The sequence below is a fragment of the Armigeres subalbatus genome, chromosome 3, assembly GCF_024139115.2.
Source record: "Armigeres subalbatus isolate Guangzhou_Male chromosome 3, GZ_Asu_2, whole genome shotgun sequence".
Lineage (NCBI taxonomy): Eukaryota > Metazoa > Arthropoda > Insecta > Diptera > Culicidae > Armigeres > Armigeres subalbatus.
This window is the reverse complement of record NC_085141.1, coordinates 19424445-19442640: the sequence shown is the minus strand read 5'-3', so window position 1 is coordinate 19442640 and position 18196 is coordinate 19424445. Positions and strand designations below refer to the sequence as shown.

At 40.5% G+C, this 18196-nt stretch overlaps 1 protein-coding gene across 1 annotated transcript in view; it reads left to right on the top strand.

The window, feature by feature from the left end:
- Positions 1 to 211: 211 nt before the first annotated feature.
- The window catches only part of LOC134219836 (uncharacterized), a 161614-nt gene continuing 143629 nt past the window's right edge, over positions 212 to 18196 (top strand). Inside the window, exon 1 of the mRNA XM_062698705.1 lies at positions 212 to 934. The gene's annotated coding sequence lies outside the window, so the exon portion shown is untranslated. The remainder of the gene's footprint in view (positions 935 to 18196) is intronic.

Here is an 18196-nt window from a genome sequence, read left to right as displayed (position 1 = left end):
TACCTTTTCGTCGTCCTCTCCCGTACTCCGGAGGAAGATGGCGTGCTGTTCGTTCGGGTGTTCGGCTCGCAAGGATACCGCGAATTTTGACATTTGTTCATCTCACGGTTTCAGTTTCGAGCGGACAGGGGAGAGCGGGAGCGAAAAGCCACGCCACCAGGATCCATTTGTTGGGCTTTCGGTGGTCGGGAAATTCGCTCCCAGCTCGGGAGCTCAGTGGCGAGCCTAGCGTGGCCCAGTCAAAGCCAACTGTGTTGAACGGTGCGGGTGTGCAAAAAAGTAAGCGCTGCGTTTCGCGTAGGTCAGTGCGTCAGTCCCTTTGGAAGCCAAGTGTGGGGTGCTTCAGGAATGTGTTGAGGGTGCAGTGCGTGACAGCAGCTTCTCATCATCAGTAGGAGTATTTATGGGTTCTCGAGGGACCACAGTAACAACCATTTTCGGTAGTGATTTCGTAGTTGAAGCAAGTGTCGACATAAACACGGAGCAGAGATTTTTGAAGAAAACAGTTGTACCTTGGGGGATTTAGGGCAGTGTGTAAAAATCTACAGTGGGTGGGAACCTTTTCAATACTGTGCCGAAGCGGGACGTGTGTGTGCTTCGTGGATGAAAAATGTAAGGGGGGTGGAAGAGAAGCATCCGGTTGTGAAGATTGAAATCGATACTCAGGTGGATGATTGAAGCAGAAATCCACGTTCTTCGAAGGCACTGCACGGGATTGCATGTATTTGTGCCACAGACTTCCTCGGGTGGAAGCAGTGAAAGAATGCGGAAAATGTTGCATCCGGAGGTTTGCCTGATTGCGGAACACTCAGCTTCCCCGTCGACAAATATCAGATATCCGATACTCTCGAACTAAAAATCGAACCCAGACAATGGACTAGAAATAGGTGAGGATTGGCAAGCAGAAGGAGAAGCTGTTATAGTAGTAAGCGAGGTAAGTGCTGGTTGGCGTGGAAGATGGAAATCATGCTTGGATTGAACTGTTGTGACGTTTGTCTTGTGTGCTGCGCCTTGGGGAGTCGACGTTGTGATACGGGTTGGATCGATTTGCTGTTTTCTGTTATGGTTATTGCTATCCACCACCGGTTGTTGGAGTGGGTCCGGAGGGAAGCGAAGGGGAGAGGGGGTACGTCAGCTCAATTTGCCAAATTCTTGGGAAATCTCTTTTCGGATTGGGTCTGGAGATATTTCCAATTACGCATTCTCGAAGCGCAGACGATGCCGGTATAATAATCTCATGATGATGAACAGATCAAACAGCGTATCTTGATTATGGGCATTTATTTGATTTGTTTTCATGGAACCATCAGACTTTCTAAAGTATTCGGTAGTTAGCATTTTATTCAAATGCTGGAGAGAGTTTTGACTTTCGTGATAAGTTTTCGTTTGATTCCGTTGTTAGCCATCAACAGCTCTGTGTGAGACCTGATCACATTCTTTGGCTTGCATTCAAAGCGATTTCAATGGAATTTATTTTAATAGTTATGAAAATTATGTCTGTCCTCTTCTATAGTACCGACGATAGCAGAAAATTCTCATCCGATGTTGTCGATGCCATGAATTTCAAGTAGTAGATGATATCTCATCCCAAAAATAATAATAAATAAGGATATATAATAAAACTGAGAATTTTTTACTGTTGACTGACTTCTCGCTTGACCACTTTCGCCCCTGCAACCGTGATGTATTTCAGAAATTGGGTTGAACGCGATTCACCTTAAGCATGAAGCTCAGTATTCATAAGCATTCCCACAGATATTGATCGCAAGGATTGTAAGCTAAGTTACGATTTCTGTATTCGTATATTATGAACTAACACGATGATACTATTATGCCCGAAGAAATCTAACAATTTCTTAGACCGGACCGGGAATCGGTCCCAGCCTTCTCCAGTATGGTATTGTTTTGTAGCCGCACATCTAACCGCTAGGGTAAGGAAGCCTCGGGTTATTGCTTTCCACATTGCGATTTCGAAGAAACGTTCTGGGTGGTGAGTTTTCAGAGTTCGTCACTCTACAACTTGTTTCTTGCAAGTGGCATGTTACTCGCCCCTTGCGTTGTGAAGGAGTCACAACATTCTTTTGATAGAAGGCTTGGGGTCCATAGTTGAGGATCTTAGCTAAGTCACTCCCAACAGTTCAACAACCATCGTCTAATAATGTAAACGGAGCATTTGGTACGATACGTTCCCGTTGTTGTGTATGTTACGTTCCAGAGCTATTAAAAAAACGCTAATTAATCCACCTAGCAGTGATGATGCCTTTCTCGTTCGATCAGAAGGGGTGGGAAGCATATGGGAAAAATCTTAAATAACACTTACAGGAAGATATGTCTCATTTTGTTTATACTCATTGCATTGTGAAACTGCCATCTGAAAACAACTTGTTGCAAGCGAATCGGATGAGCATAAGTACCAAAAAAAGTGATTTTTCCTATTCAGGTTTCGAAATTAGTATTTTGGCCGTAGGTGTTGATCCCATAGTTCGATATAGCCAATTTTAAATATAAAACAGTACTCCCCGAAAAATGCAACTTGTTCCCAGCAAATCTGTTAAAGATTTGAGCTCGAAAAATGTGTGAGTTTTTAAACGAATTTTTGTCAAAAAAAAAATTTTAGTCATAACTTCTGAGCCGATAGACCGAGCTGGCTCATTTTCAATAGGAAGTAATTGGACACGATTCGTCATCGAATGCACATAGTTTCGAGACAATTGATTAAAGATAAGTGCCCGAAAAATAAATGCGTTGGAAACAGGGATTGAATTACAAAATCAAAATTGTCTTTAAACTTTACTTCTGGTACACATTTTGATTGATGACCAAACCAGAAGGTTTGAACCACGGCTTTGAAATACCTTTCTCAGAAATAGCAATATGTGATGCTGACTTTCTGTTCAAACTTATGCTTGAACCTAAATTTTATGTTCGGAGATGTATTAGAACTATCCGTGGAATAGTATCGATCGTTTCTGTGTGGCCCAATTCCGCCGAACGAGCTATCCGTTGGTGTGCTGTCTTATGAGCGTGTGACTCCGTTCGTTGCCCGACGAGGAAGGAGGCAAAGTCATGGCCTGCTATTCACTAGTCATTGTTAGCAACCATACCGTTATACGAATGATATTTGCATATATGTCATCAATGCACGCTGGAAGTGGATTATCCATTTTATAATATATCTCACCCTCACATTCCCCTTCTTCTCTCACCAAAAAAGAGGAAAAAAAAAACATTGACTTGGGGTTTTCATAAACAACTATTTATACCTCATTTTTTAAATTACAGCCAAGTCTAATTTTACAATCCAATATCCGTACTCAATTCCCATTTTCAAATACATCCTAACTCAAATTTGAATCGTTGCGTTCTGCTGGTCCGCCGCATTAACGTTTCTTTTACACGACCAATCCACCCCTCTCCTACACAACCTTTACCATCAAAAGCTGCAATAATTCGATACTCTTCAAGAGCTTCGACAACACAAGCAGAAAACCGCTGAGAGAAACAAATCATTGATTTCGAAAACAAATCATGTTAACTCGAAACCGATAAGAGCAACAAATCATTCAATCGGGTACCTTCGACATAACAAGTGAAAAACGATAAGAATACGAATCATTTGCTTTGGCACTACTCCAGAGTTCTTTCGACATCTTAGCTCGATTAAGTCAAACCGATGAGAAAACAAATCACTTATCACGTCACAAGCCAAAACTGATGGGCAAGTCATTCAGTCCGGCGCTCTACAACAGCAACTTTGACATCACATATCGAAACCGATGAGAAATCAAATCATTTATGCTGGCGCTTGACTTTTTAAGACAAAACAGTTGAGAAACAACACATCTTTCAATCCACCACTTTCCCATAGCGCCTTCGACATCACAAACCAAACCCGATGAGCGAATCATTCAATCCGATGCTTTTCCAGAGCGTCTTTGACATCCCAAGTCGAAACCGATGAGCAAATCATTCAATCCGACGCTCTTCCAGAGCGTCTTCGACATAACAAATCGAAACCGATGGAAAAATCATTCAATCACAAGTCGAAACCGATGAGCAATTAATTTAATCCGATGCTCTTCGAGAGCGTCTTCGATATCACAAGTCGAAACCGATGGACAAATCATTCAATCTGACGCTCTTCCAGAGCGTCATTGACATCCCAAGTCGAAACCGATGAGCAAATCATTCAATCCGACGCCATTCAGAGCGTCTTCGACATAACAAATCGATACCGATGGAAAAATCATTCAATCACAAGTCGAAACCGATGAGCAATTAATTCAATCCGACGCTCTTCGAGAGCGTCTTTGACATCACAAGTCGAAACCGATGACCAAATCATTCAATCCGACGCTCTTCCAGGGCGTCTTCGACATTACAAGTCGAAACCGATGATTAAATCATTTAATCCGAGGCTCTTCCAGAACGTCTTCGACATCACAAGCCGAAACCGATGACCAAATCATTTAATCCAATGCTCTTCCAGGTCTTCGACAGTACTAGTCGAAACCGATGAGAAAACAAATCATTTTTTTTCGGCGCTCTTCCCTCACGCTCGATATCACAACGAAAACGAAGAAAAAAATGTCCCAGTCACGCTCAAAGAATACTTACAAAACAATAATTTTCAACCAGGAACAAACTGGCAGGATCGCCAAATGTGTGGCCCAATTTCGCCGAACGAGCTATCCGTTGATCGCTGGTGTGCTGTCTTATGAGCGTGTAACTCCGTTTGTTGCCCGACGAGGAAGGAGGCAAAGTCATGGCCGGCTATTCACTAGTCAATGTTAGCAACCGAACCGTTATACGCAGGGGGAGAAGGTGGAGCACTGAATCCCTACCCCAACATGTACGACATCTGGATTTGGTTCTAAACTGTAAACAACAGTGTTAATTCTCTACCACCTTTTTGTTATGGCGAGGAAATTTTTATGCACACTTTTGTTTTCGATATTTTATCAAAATTTAACACTCAATCATGCAGCAATATAACGATATGGTATGCTTGAGATACCTGCTTGATTATAGGGACTCGAAAAAGAATTTATTTGCAGTAACTAACCGAATATAAAAATGTTCACATTAACGATTGCGCCCTAACACCGGTTCTAAGCTTCGATGCAGAGTACACGAGCTTTGTTCGCCAGTGACAGGCGTATGAGGCCCTTGGTTATACGAATGATATTTGCATATCTGTCATCAGTGCACGCTGGAAGTGAATTATCCATTTTCTAATATATCTCACCCTCACAGTTTCCAGAAATGCAATTCTTCGAAAGAGGGAAGTAACTTCCATCGAACAAATCAAAACATTTTCCGCAGTATTTTTTTATCATTCAACGGCATTGGGATTTAACCGCTGAAATCTGTTCCTCGGTATATTCCGGGGCTCTTGTCTTCTTCCGGTACTTTATTCCGACTTTTTTAAATTTTTTGTAGATGTAATGGTGAGAACAGTTAAACTTTTTTTGCAGCATCCCGTTGGCTCAGTGAATCCTTGTTGTTGAAGGCACGAGAAAGAGAACGAAGTGCTGTGGCATCCATAATCAAGACTGGTATTCCACTACCTTGCTTGCGAGTAGTTGCTGGAGATCTTAGGATATGGTAAACAGTCGAAGCCGCAAGATTCTCACTTTTAAAATGTTGTACCATATACTTTTTGCCGAGATTTTTGTGCTGTTCGAAGAACTGTACAACGCGCTCGCGTAATGCTTCTTGTTTCGACGGTATTTTGAGCAGAACTGAACAATCATAAAGGTTCCCCCAAACACACGCGACGCGACAGTCGCGACGCGATTCTATCGCTTGGCGACAGCGATTCTGTCGCCGTTGGTATGGAAGCGTAAATAGAACATTGCTTGCAGCGACCCAACGATAGAATCGCGGCGACTAGTTGTCGCCGTCGCGGCGATGAAATCGCTTAGGTCTGGGGGAGCCTTAAACAAAACAAAAATACTAGCAGAAAAATGAGATAGAGAGCCAATACATACACGCTCTCTCACTCTTTCACACTCTCGTTTATTGTTGAGCTTAGAGGCTTTTGAAATATTCCAACATTTTGGTTGCCACCCGTTATATGCAGCATACCGTTAGAGACTTTTTTCGCAGTCTGTCATAATAAAGCATCCCATGATAAATTTCTTTTAAAAAGCTCCAAACGTGGGGAGCACTGGTTCTGATGATGCATTTCAACTTGTTCTACACTTCTGTGCGGTCACAAAATGAGCGAGAACAAAGCGAGAATCATCACTTCTCGGTGGAGGTCGAATATCCGATTTAATTTTTGTTTGTATACAAGTTTGATAAATTTGTTTTCATAGGATAGGATAGGTACGTCGACTTGTTGCAACTTGTTATGAGCAAATCGGTTGAGGATGAATTCAACAGAAAAAGAAGGACATTTTTTTACTCGATTTTTCTATAAAAACTGAATTTTGGCCATAGCTTTCGAGAATTTTTAATAGGAAACAATGGGATACGATTACATGTTGAATGCAAATCGGTTGAGGATATTTTTTTTTGAGTTTTCGCTTTTTAACGCGATTTTTCTATATACAATAGTTTTTTTCGCCATGAGATTCGATCCCATAGTCCGATCCGGCCAATTTTCTTTAAGAAACAATGGGATAGAGTTTTATATCGAATACAACATGGTACGAGCAAATCGGTTGAAGATAAATTAAAAAAAAAATAGTGACACTTTTTAACGTGAATTCTCAGCGAAAATTTGTATATTGGCCTTAGCTTCCGAGTCCATGGTCCGATCCTACCAATTTCCATTAGGAAACCATGGTACAGGCAAGGATGTTATCGATCATTTAGTAATTTGCGTTCGATCATTTAGTAGTTTGTCAATAGCTTGTTCCAGAAGCTGAATTTCAAAATGTGATGTATGGTAGACTTCAAGTGCGAAGGTTTTTCTACAACTCTACCTAATGGTTCATTGTTAGAATTCAACTAATAACAAAGTTATAGCGCTAGTTACAGTAAGTTAAACTAAATGATTGAAATTTTGTTATCATTTAGTCTAAGTTACTGAAACTATAGCTATAGCTTCGTTTCTAGTAGAATTCAAACCACGAACCATTAGGCAGAGTTGTAGGAAAACCTTCGCACTAGAAGTCCACAATAAAACACATTTTGAAATTCAGCTTTTGGAATGAGTTATTGACAAACTACTAAATTATCGAACGCAAATTACTAAATGATCGATGACATCCTTGGGTACAGGGTTCTGCGTTGAATGCAACTTGTTGCGGTTGAGGGTAAGTGCCTAAAAAATTAGTGAAATTTTTTGCGCACACACACACAGACATCCCCTCGACTGGTCGCTCTACGGGCCTCCTATAAAAAGATCGTTTTTGGAGCGTACACATATCTTTTACGTATACTTTGTATACGAGAAAGGCAAAACATTGTATGTATTTTACTTTTTGCCTTTCTTGTACAACAAAGGCTATTTCACTCTAAAATTAAACTTATTATATATGTTTCGGATACCCATGATGTTCTATACCAATCGACTCAGCTCGTCGTGCTGAACAAATATCTGTCTACCCGTGTGTATGTGTGTGTGTGCACTCGAAACCCGACAAACATTAGGCACTTTTTCACATAGTATTTTTTTACCGACAAGTTGCATTCGACGGGGGACAAACCATAGTTGATCACTTTTGAATATAATCACAATCGGTAAATGCTTTCAAAAGTTATGAAGAAAATAGTGTGTTGAACTATATACGGTTATTTGATTCACTCGCGTTACAGAGTTTGGAAGAGCCTACATTGCGGCAATTATCTATGATGTGTATCACACTAAGGTGAAACCAAATGATAGAATCGAGAAAGGCATCGTCACCCAGATTTAAAAAAATGAATGCATTAATCATTTACTATGATGAACAAATGAGTTAACTGTAAAGACTGGACTAATGTTGCAGTTCAGTTTAGACAGATTAGCAAACTGTTCTTTTACTATTGGATATGATTCCCGGATGGACAATTTTATGATAGACAAAAGTATAAGTCCAAAACAATTCTTGCCGTTTGTTTTGAAAGGCAGCTCTAGTGTTAATCGAAAGCTTCATTGGAATAGCTGGCTCATGACCAATGAAGTCACGTGATGATCCAGGGCGAATTAACTCACCAGCCAATGCATTCCCCGCTCTACGGTATAGTGGCCAGGAACCCATATAAGTAGCATAAAATTAACCGAAATCAGTTTGCTCAATTTGAGTTTGACATGCGATTTCTTACCTCGACATTGACTTTTAATGCCGAGGCAAGTTGAGCTGAAATGGGCATTTCGATAGAAGTATGCCTGCAATGCAGATTGTATCTTCTCTACACATGAGGGCGAAAGTGAGTGAAACTGTTTAAAAAGCCAGTTGAAACTTAGGGGTTTTTGTGGTTGATGTTGAACATATCAGCAATTCTTTGGAATCTAGAAATATCATAGCCAGCTCAGTATGTAGTATATGAATACTCACATTAGCACACGGCACGTTACCCCCGCAACCATGGAGCTTAAGGTGGACCACACTTAAATGAAAAAATTAAAATCATTAAGTTTTTTGCTCCCAGAAACTACTGTGAAAATTTCAGCCAGATCCGTCAAGTCTAACTGGATGCTCAACGAGCCTGAAGTTTATATGGGGAAAATCGACTTAATGTATGGGAAAATGATCCCCTTTCACTGTTTCACCTTTAAGTGGTGCTGTAGTCAGTCAATGTCACTCATTAGTAACACGTACAATCTTTAACTTATTATAAAGAGGCTCCAGAAAAATGCGAGTGATTTCGTCAAAAAAAAATAAAAAAGTTATACCTTGATGGAAAAAAATGATTTTTTAGCTGGGATGAAACGCACCATTTAGCTATTATACTTGCAGAATCGATTGGATCGAAGTGCTTTGATTTACTTCATTTGTCCGATACTCGTTCTGAAATTAACTAAAATTAACGAATTTGGGGCTCACTAAACATCTCCGATCGATTTTGTATGTGAACTAGTTGGATGGCGCGTTTTACCCCGGGGGAGGGAATTAATTTTTCCAACTTTTTGACTTAATTTATTCATTAATTAATATAATTAATAATTATTATAATCATACTTACAAATTCGGGTTTCAATTGCTAAGGATATAAATTTATAATAAATATTTCTATCTAATACATTTGACAGATGTTAACAATCAGTTCAGGATATTTAAATAATGTTAAAATTTATTATACGTTAATTTGCGTAACACTCCCCCGCGCAACACTTCGAAGGCGTTGAAGTTTTACAATAGAAATTAATTTGCACCTTATTTCAATAGCTTATTAAATTTCCTATTAGGGGAAACCGCCAAATGTTGAACGGCTAAAATTCTTGCCTATTGTTGAACGCTCATAAGAAATGCACATGCGTTCAACAATAGGCGAAGAAATTAGCCGTTCAACATTTGGCAAATTACCCTACTCAATTCTCCAATAGTACTGAAAAAAAAAACATTGTGAACAATTAACTCAAATATGGACTTCAACAATGGTTACTGGTTATGAACTACAGCATTTTCGGAGCATCTGCTCATCCCTATTCAGCTCGAACACCTGTTTTGGTTTTTTTTTATTCTAATGATCTATAAACATCAACACATTATCATTGAACAGTTTTCACTACTAGGCTAGTTGGACGTGCTTTCAAAACACTATATCCGGGATGTTGATGGAAACATCACAATAGAGATATTGTGATATGGTCGACCTGAAGTGGCCAACTCACGGTTTTCTCGTTAGCTGTTGAAGCCATTTTACCGGTCTGAATGTTTGGTACAGAAGCCGTTTGATATCATATTGACAAAGACTTCTGTTCGCGTTGTCTACTGTTGCCTAGGTCAACTTGTTTGCTACTTTGACTCTGTCCGATGACACTTAGTGGATCGTGAAACGTGCGTCGCGCGGTGAAGATCTAATGTGAGATCGGTTGTTTGCTTGGATCCTATGGTGCCATCGGTAAAGTGTTGAACTCGTTGACAAGTGCAACGAATTTCATTTTAATATTGCGATTATTGATGATTCCTCGACAATGTCCTACCGAATCTTATAGAAGAAATAAGACGAATGTGGTTCCGTCTTTGGTCAGTTAAAAAACTAAAATTTATTCATTACTATACATTCTTCAATGAATATAGTCTTAAAAATTCGGTTTTCAATTGCTAAGGAGACAAATATTTCTATCTGACACATTTGACAAACATCTGATAACAATCAGTTCAGGGCTTAAAACACTGATTTGTCAAAAGGGATGCTCATATTCACATGGCAGTAGATTCAAATAATGTTATAATTAATTATACGTTGATTTATGTAACAGATGGGTTCATAAAAACAAATTATATTACGAAAACGGTGAATATTCCGTGAATAATAACCGGATTATGATTGGAAGACAATTTTATACTGAACCAATTATTGTACAAACATTTAGTGAAAGAAAGAGTACCAATGAAAAGAATAAGAAAACTTTTTCCACTCCATCAAATGCTTCTTTCAACGAAATGTCATTTGACCAAATCTCATTCGACTAAATGTCAATCAACGAAATGTTCCAAAGCCGACTACGATGAAGTTTTGGCAAAATGACATTGATATCATTGGTTTTTGACCATCAATATTTAATATTTTGCTATTTCTGTAGGTTTTCAATTTTTCTATAATCCATAGGGTATCTAGAAGTTTCTGTTAGTTGAAAAATCCTCATTGGCTTCCGTATTAATTTCTTACGGTGCTGTTTGAACTTCCTTACGTCCACTGAATTCCTCTAATCAGTTTATCCATGTATTTTGTGGATTATTTGTTCAAATTAAACCAAAAATCTAATTACGAATTATCCATTTAATACATTACCTATTATCGACTAAACACTTTTAACATTCGACTAAATGTCATTCGACGAACTCTACCAAAGCCAACAGTTTAGAAGCTTATCGATATAATATAGGGTAGATGTACCAGTCGTGGCTATAGCACCAGTTGTCGCACTTGTGCATTGTACACCAACTGATACGGTTGATCAAGGCGAGGATGGATCGGGTGATGTGCGTAGTTCGAGTTTCAGGGGCATTCTGGAGTCCCTTCGAAACGCGCCGAGGGTTACGGCAAGGTGATGGTCTTTCGTGTCTGCTATTCAACATCGCTTTGGAGGGAGTAATACGAAGGGCAGGGATTGACACGAGTGGTACGATTTTCACGAAGTCCGTCCAGTTATTTGGTTTCGCCGACGACATTGATATCATGGCACGTAACTTTGAGAGGATGGAGGAAGCCTACATCAGACTGAAAAACGAAGCTAAACGGATTGGACTAGTCATCAACACGTCTAAGACGAAGTACATAATAGGAAGAGGCTCAATAGAAGTCAATGTAAGCCATCCACCACGAGTTTTTATCGGTGGTGACGATATCGAGGTGGTTGAAGAATTCGTGTACTTGGGCTCACTGGTGACCGCCGATAACGATACCAGCAGAGAAATTCGAAGACGCATAGTGGCTGGAAATCGTACGTACTTTGGACTCCGCAAAACGCTTCGATCAAATAGACTTCGCCGCCGTACCAAACTGACAATCTACAAAACGCTTATTAGACCGGTAGTTCTCTACGGACACGAGACCTGGACGATGCTCGTGGAGGACCAACGCGCACTGTGAGTTTTCAAAAGGAAAGTGCTGCGTGCCATCTATGGTGGGGTACAGATGGCGGACGGTACGTGGAGGAGGCGAATGAACCACGAGTTGCATCAGCTGTTGGGAGATCATCGTTCACACCACGAAAATCGGAAGACTGCGGTGGGCCGGGCACGTAACGAATGTCGGACAGTAATCCGGTGAAAATGATTCTCGACAACGATCCGACGGGCAAAAAGAAGACGAGGTGCACAGCGGGCAAGGTGGATCTGATTGGTGGAGGATGATTTGCGGACCCTCCGCAGACTGCGTGGTTTGCGGAGTGCAGCCATGGACCGAGCTGAATGAAAAAGATTTTTATGTATTGCACAGGCCACTCCGGCCTTAGCCTGGTAATAAATAAAATAAATAAATAAAATCATTGTACACCAAGTGGCACATCACAGCACCGCAAAGCGTTCTCTGATCAGTAAACCCTAGTAGCACACATGTTCCATTTAGGTTACTGCAACTCATATGTGACCAGATTTATGTAGTCACAATCAAGTTGCTGCAACCATCTTTGTCTGACTTGTGTTGCTCGGGAACCATATTCATATGACACGATAACACCTTTAATCTCCTTCAAATCAAACAAACCATAATTCCGAAAAATATATAAAGCTCTTTTAGTGGGATGTATTCAACCGTCTAAGACGAATTAAATATACTCTCCATTTAATTCCACCAGTTAATTTCCGATATCTTTGCAGATACGTATTTCGACCACAACTGTGTGGTCGTCTTCAGTACGAGACACTGAAGACGACCACACAGTTGTGGTCGAAATACGTATCTGCAAATATATCGAAAATTAACTGGTGGAATTAAATGGAGAGTACTTAATTCGTCTTAGACGGTTGAAACCATAATTGTAAAATATGATTTCGCCTAATTTTTGCCTTCCTTTGCACCAGTTGTCGCACTGATGGTCCCATTATGGCAAATCCAATATTTAAAAAAAATTCTAAACCGAGAACATTTTTTTTTCGAAAATTTCAAAACATATTCGTAAGCCTTCTGATCGAATGGGTGTGCGAGTTTTAGATATCTTAATACCTGATCCACATTCCAACGTTTTCAAATTCAGGAAAATTTATAATTATTATTGTTTATAATTATTTATAATAGCGCATCATGGGCGTTTAGCTTGATTTCATATTCCTGTTTTGGTCACAGTTTTGAAGATCAGCCTGATAATCATATGTTTTTAGCATTATATTTTTTGCACTAGGAAAGAAACACGTAGTCATAGGGAGGGAGGGTCCACCACATGGGTAAGGAGGGGGTGTAAAAATCCACAAACATAACCACGTGGTTTCTGGCCTCTTTCCCCAAGTGTTTTCCCCTCAGGCAAAAGTTCATAAACTTAACTGTCTAGTAGTTCAAAAATTATGAAATATAAAATAACAATTTCGTTTCGACTATTCTATATCAAAATAGGTCACCCTCAAGGCAAGTTTAATTCGAAGTTTCGTGAGATAGTATTTGAACCGTTTGTTTGAGAAGCTGCATATGTAACATTTTTGGCCAAAATAAGATTTTCCTGAATCCTCGTCAAAAAATACGTATTCTGGCAAAAGTATGAAAAAAAGATTGTTAGGAGATGTATGAATTTTTTTCCGGTTGTTTGAGAAACTACATATGTACACGTATTTGAACTGCTTGCAATTTTCGAAACTTAAGTTCCCCAGAGAGTTGAATTTTGCCTAAAACTATTGATTTGTGTCGAAGAAATCGAAAGATTCGGTGCCAATTTGTTTAAAAACAGTTTTCTATTGTTTTCTCGAAATTGTGTAAAACATGAAATTACTGAATTTCCATACAAAAACTGATACGATTATAAAATAAAAGTTAACAAAGGTGAACAAAGAAGATATCATGGATTTGATTGGCCTAAATGTTTAAGTTCAGAACACGATTAAATTTAATTGCATATTATTCGGCAACTCGGCCGTACGAAAACCATTTTTTTGTTAAATATCTTGGCTGTGCATATGCATAGCCAAGATATTTAACAAAAAAACGATTAAATTTGTTTGCTATTATTTGTTACTAACTGCAGTAGAATGCTCAGAAAAATAAAAATTTTCCATGAAAAACTCATATAACAAGCTTGAAAATAAAGCCATCTAACCAAAAAATTCCCCATTCATAAACCGAAGCTAAGACAGTTTTTGAAAATAATTTGAATTGAAGAAAGTAGAGACTGTACACTGGTTTTTTTCGGGATCACCTAATTAAATTAAGTAAATTTGTAATGTTTTTTACCGACATGAGATACAATATATTTTTTAGACAAAACTGCTCAAAATTAAATTCTCTACAACTTAGTAGAATAGTTCACCTAACTCGAGAGATTATAAAAATCCAGTTCACAAAAGTTGTCACAAATGGGCTTAATGGTAACTTACACCAAAAATTCGAGAACGATTTGCGATTTGTGCATAGCTTATTTTGCAAACGAATATTGGTTTAGATATTTCCTCGATCTCCCTGGGCATAAAAGTATCATCGTGTTAGCCTCATGATATATGAATACAGAAATGGTAACTTGGCTTAGAAACGTCGTAGTTAATAAATGTGGAAGTGCTTAATAAACACTAAGCTGCGAGGCGGCAATGTCTCAATGGGGGATGTAATGCCAATGAAGAAGAAGAAGAGGATAACGGATGATGAGAAGGAATTGATGATGCAATCACTCGCCCACTGCAAGCCGAGAACACCTCGAGTTCATGCGGAATTTTATTAGAATCTAGGGGTTAGGTTCAATGACAGAGGTTCGTCTTGGTTAACGGGTTGCCAATGTGATAGTAATGAAAGGGTGGTGCAGTTGGATGCCGAAACGAGCTTTAACACTCATTTCGATTTCTAACTGTTGGAACTTGTCAAGTAGTTGGTTTAGGGTAGAAGATGGAAACGGTATGGAAGCCCATTTCCAGTTCTAGCGATTGCAAGAACATAAGAAATATATTGAAAGATGAAAAGTAGGAGGTATGGAACGGCCTGGGATTGAACCCACGACCTCCTGCGTATGAGGCAGAAGTGGTAGCCATATGACTACCAAGCCCGTTTATTTTTGAGAAGTCCTGCTTTTGACGGAAATTGAGTAAAATTTCCGTGGGAAAGAAAAAGAGGGAAAGAAAAGAAATACAATTTTACTCAGTCACTGTTATGATGTTACCGTATATGGAGCCGTTTATCGTGCGACCACACCTGCTTCAAGTTGTTGGGGCAGCATTGAACCGGAAGCTATCTCCACCTGGAATAATGGAATCGACCTCGGCACTCACTCGGTCACCCGTTGAGGAGGGTCGTCAGTATGATTTTTCTACCGCCGGGGACTATCCGACCCAGTCAACAAAAAAACGTATATGATGCAACATAAGATGCTCAAATGGAGTCCACATACGTGCATGTTGTATGGGGAATAGAGTGGGGCGCAATTGTATGGAAAAACGCAAACTTCATCCCATCAAGTGAGATCAAGGTTTTTCTGAATCGTGTTGGGACCACAATCAATCCTCCTTTCAAGAGGCTCGGAAGCCTCCTTTCAAGAGGCTCGGAAGCCTCCTTTCAAGAGGCTCGGAAGCCTCCTTTCAAGAGGCTCGGAAACCTCCTTTCAAGAGGCTCGGAAGCCTCCTTTCAAGAGGCCTGGAAGCCTCCTTTCAAGAGGCTCGGAAGCCTTCTTTCAAGAGGCTCGGTAGCCTTCTTTCAGAGGCTCGGAAGCCTCCTTTCTAGAGGCTCGGAAGCCTCCTTTCAAGAGGCCCGGAAGCCTCCTATCAAGAGGCTCGGATGCCTCCTTTCAGGCTCAGAAGCTTTCTTTCACGAGGCTCACAAGCCTTCTTTCACAAGGCTCGGAAGCCTTCTTTCACGTGGCTCGGAAGCCTCCTTTCAAGAGGCCTGGAAGCCTCCTTTCAAGAGGCTCGGAAGCCTCCTTTCAAGAGGCTCAGAAGCCTCCTTTCAAGAGGCCTGGAAGCCTCCTTTCAAGAGGCCTGGAAGCCTCCTTTCAAGAGGCTCAGAAGCCTCCTTTCAAGAGGCTCAGGAAGCCTCCTTTCAAGAGGCTCAGAGCCTCCTTTCAAGAGGCTCAGAAGCCTCCTTTCAAGAGGCTCGGAAGCCTCCTTTCAAGAGGCTCAGAAGCCTCCTTTCAAGAGGCTCAGGAAGCCTCCTTTCAAGAGGCTCAGAAGCCTCCTTTCAAGAGGCTCAGAAGCCTCCTTTCAAGAGGCCTGGAAGCCTCCTTTCAAGAGGCTCAGAAGCCTCCTTTCAAGAGGCTCCAGAAGCCTCCTTTCAAGAGGCTCAGAAGCCTCCTTTCAAGAGGCCTGGAAGCCTCCTTTCAAGAGGCTTGGAAGCCTCCTTTCAAGAGGCCTCCTTTCAAGAGGCTCAGAAGCCTCCTTTCAAGAGGCTCGTAAGCCTCCTTTCAAGAGGCGCAGAAGCCTCCTTTCAAGATGCCTGGAGGCCTCCTTTCAAAAGGCTGGGAAGCCTCCTTTCAAGATACTCGGAAGCCTCCTCTCAAGAGGCTCGGAAGCCTCCTTGCAAGAGTCTCGAAAGCCTCAAGAGGCTCGGAAGCCTCCTTTCAAGAGGCTCGGAAGCCTCCTTTCAAGAGGCTCGGAAGCCTCCTTTCAAGAGGCTCGGAAGCCTCCTTTCAAGAGGCTCGGAAGCCTCCTTTAAAGAGGCTCGGAAGCCTCCTTTAAAGAGGGCTCCCATCAGCTCTAAACCCCTATAAGATCAATTATTTTGAAATAACACTCAGTTAAATCTTCGAAGCGTTATAACTTTTTTCTTGGACGGTCCAGCAACGTGCCTTCTTCGGCAAAGTTTTTCGGCATTCTTTGGGTTATACTTTAACGCAATGTGTCATTTGGTTTACAATGAACTGAAACCTCTAGAAGTAGAAATGCAAAAATATACGTTCTCCCATTATAATTTCCATACCAACTTCAAACGCGATGTGGAAACCGAGGAAGCAACCAATCGGTCCCAAATTCAGCACAGTTATTCAGTACCCAGAATGGCTTCGAAAAACCATTGATTTGAAAAAATAAATATGACGCCCCACTCTAATGGGGAAGTATCTATATCGCCTCCACTTTAGCATCATATTTTATTATCAGACTAAGGCCAGAGTGGCCTGAGCTGCACATAAAAGTCTTCTCCATTCAGCTCGGTCCATGGCTGCACTTCGCCAACCACGCAGTCTGCGGAGGGTCCGCTAATCGTCCCCCACCTGATCGATCCACCTTGCCCGCTGTGCACCTCGCCTTCTTGTTCCCGTCAGATCGTTGTCGAGAACCATTTTCACCGGATTACTGTCCGACATATCTGGAATCGAATATCTCTCCAGCCATCTTCAAGAGATGCTGAGCCTAGCTGCTCTTCCGTTGGGAGTGCCACTTCCAGCTGCTGTGCGTAGTCTTGGGCTCGTCTACCGTCTTGTAGCCGCCCAATGTTTAGCCGCGACGGACGCCTGCGACGCGTGTTGATCACCGTCGAGAGTTTTGAGCGCAGACATACTGCAACGAGGTAGTGGTCGGATTCAATATTCGGTAAGTGCGTACATTCGTGATGTCGGAGAAGAATTTACCGTCGATTAGAACGTGGTCGATTTGGTTTTCCGTTACTTGATTAGGTGATTTCCATGTGGCCTTGTGGATATTCTGGCGGGGGAAGAAAGTGCTTCGGACTACCATTCCGCGGGAGGCTGCAAAGTTTATGCATCGTTGGCCGTTGCACTATGGTCCAGGATACAGATTTACGCGGAAAGATGAATTTTACGCCAAAACTTTATTTTTTAGAAAAAATTTTTGTTCTACACAATTGTTCGAAATAGTAAGGCCATCATTATGGTGCTATCAAAAATAGAATGGCCCATCATATAAAAAAAAATGAGGAAAATTTTTTATTTCTCAGATTATTGACATGCAATGTTCTACAAAGTTGTAGCGCAGCTTAATCCAATAAATTTTGCTAAAAAAACTTTTTCTGTTGCTATCTAGTTGACTGATTTAGGGCAATTTGCCCTACATGGATGAGGGTGTCCCTAAAAACAGTATTTTTATCTACTTTTTTTGTTTTCGATTCTTGAAAAAGTCGTCTTCGGGTGTCTTTTAGAGCTAAAAAAAAATGCAACTTTTTATTGGAAAATATGGTCAATATCTTTTTTCGATAAAAAGTTATAATCGTTTTTCTCGCAAAATTACATTTTTTTCATCAGTTGATATCTCCGGTTAAGGCAGACCAAAAAAATATATTCACACGGTTTCTGAAAGAGGAACTCATATTCTTTATTATGTGAAAGAATTGGGGATATTTTATTTTTTTATCTCAAGTTTAACCAATTTTACTAAAATCATGTTTTTTTCAAATAAATTGCTTTAACTCGACAACGGAAGAAGATACAGACGATATTCTTATGGCAAAACACGCGTTTTAAAAAGCCCCAAAAGTCTTCACAAGGTGACATACGTGAAAAATAAGAATTGAAATGAGC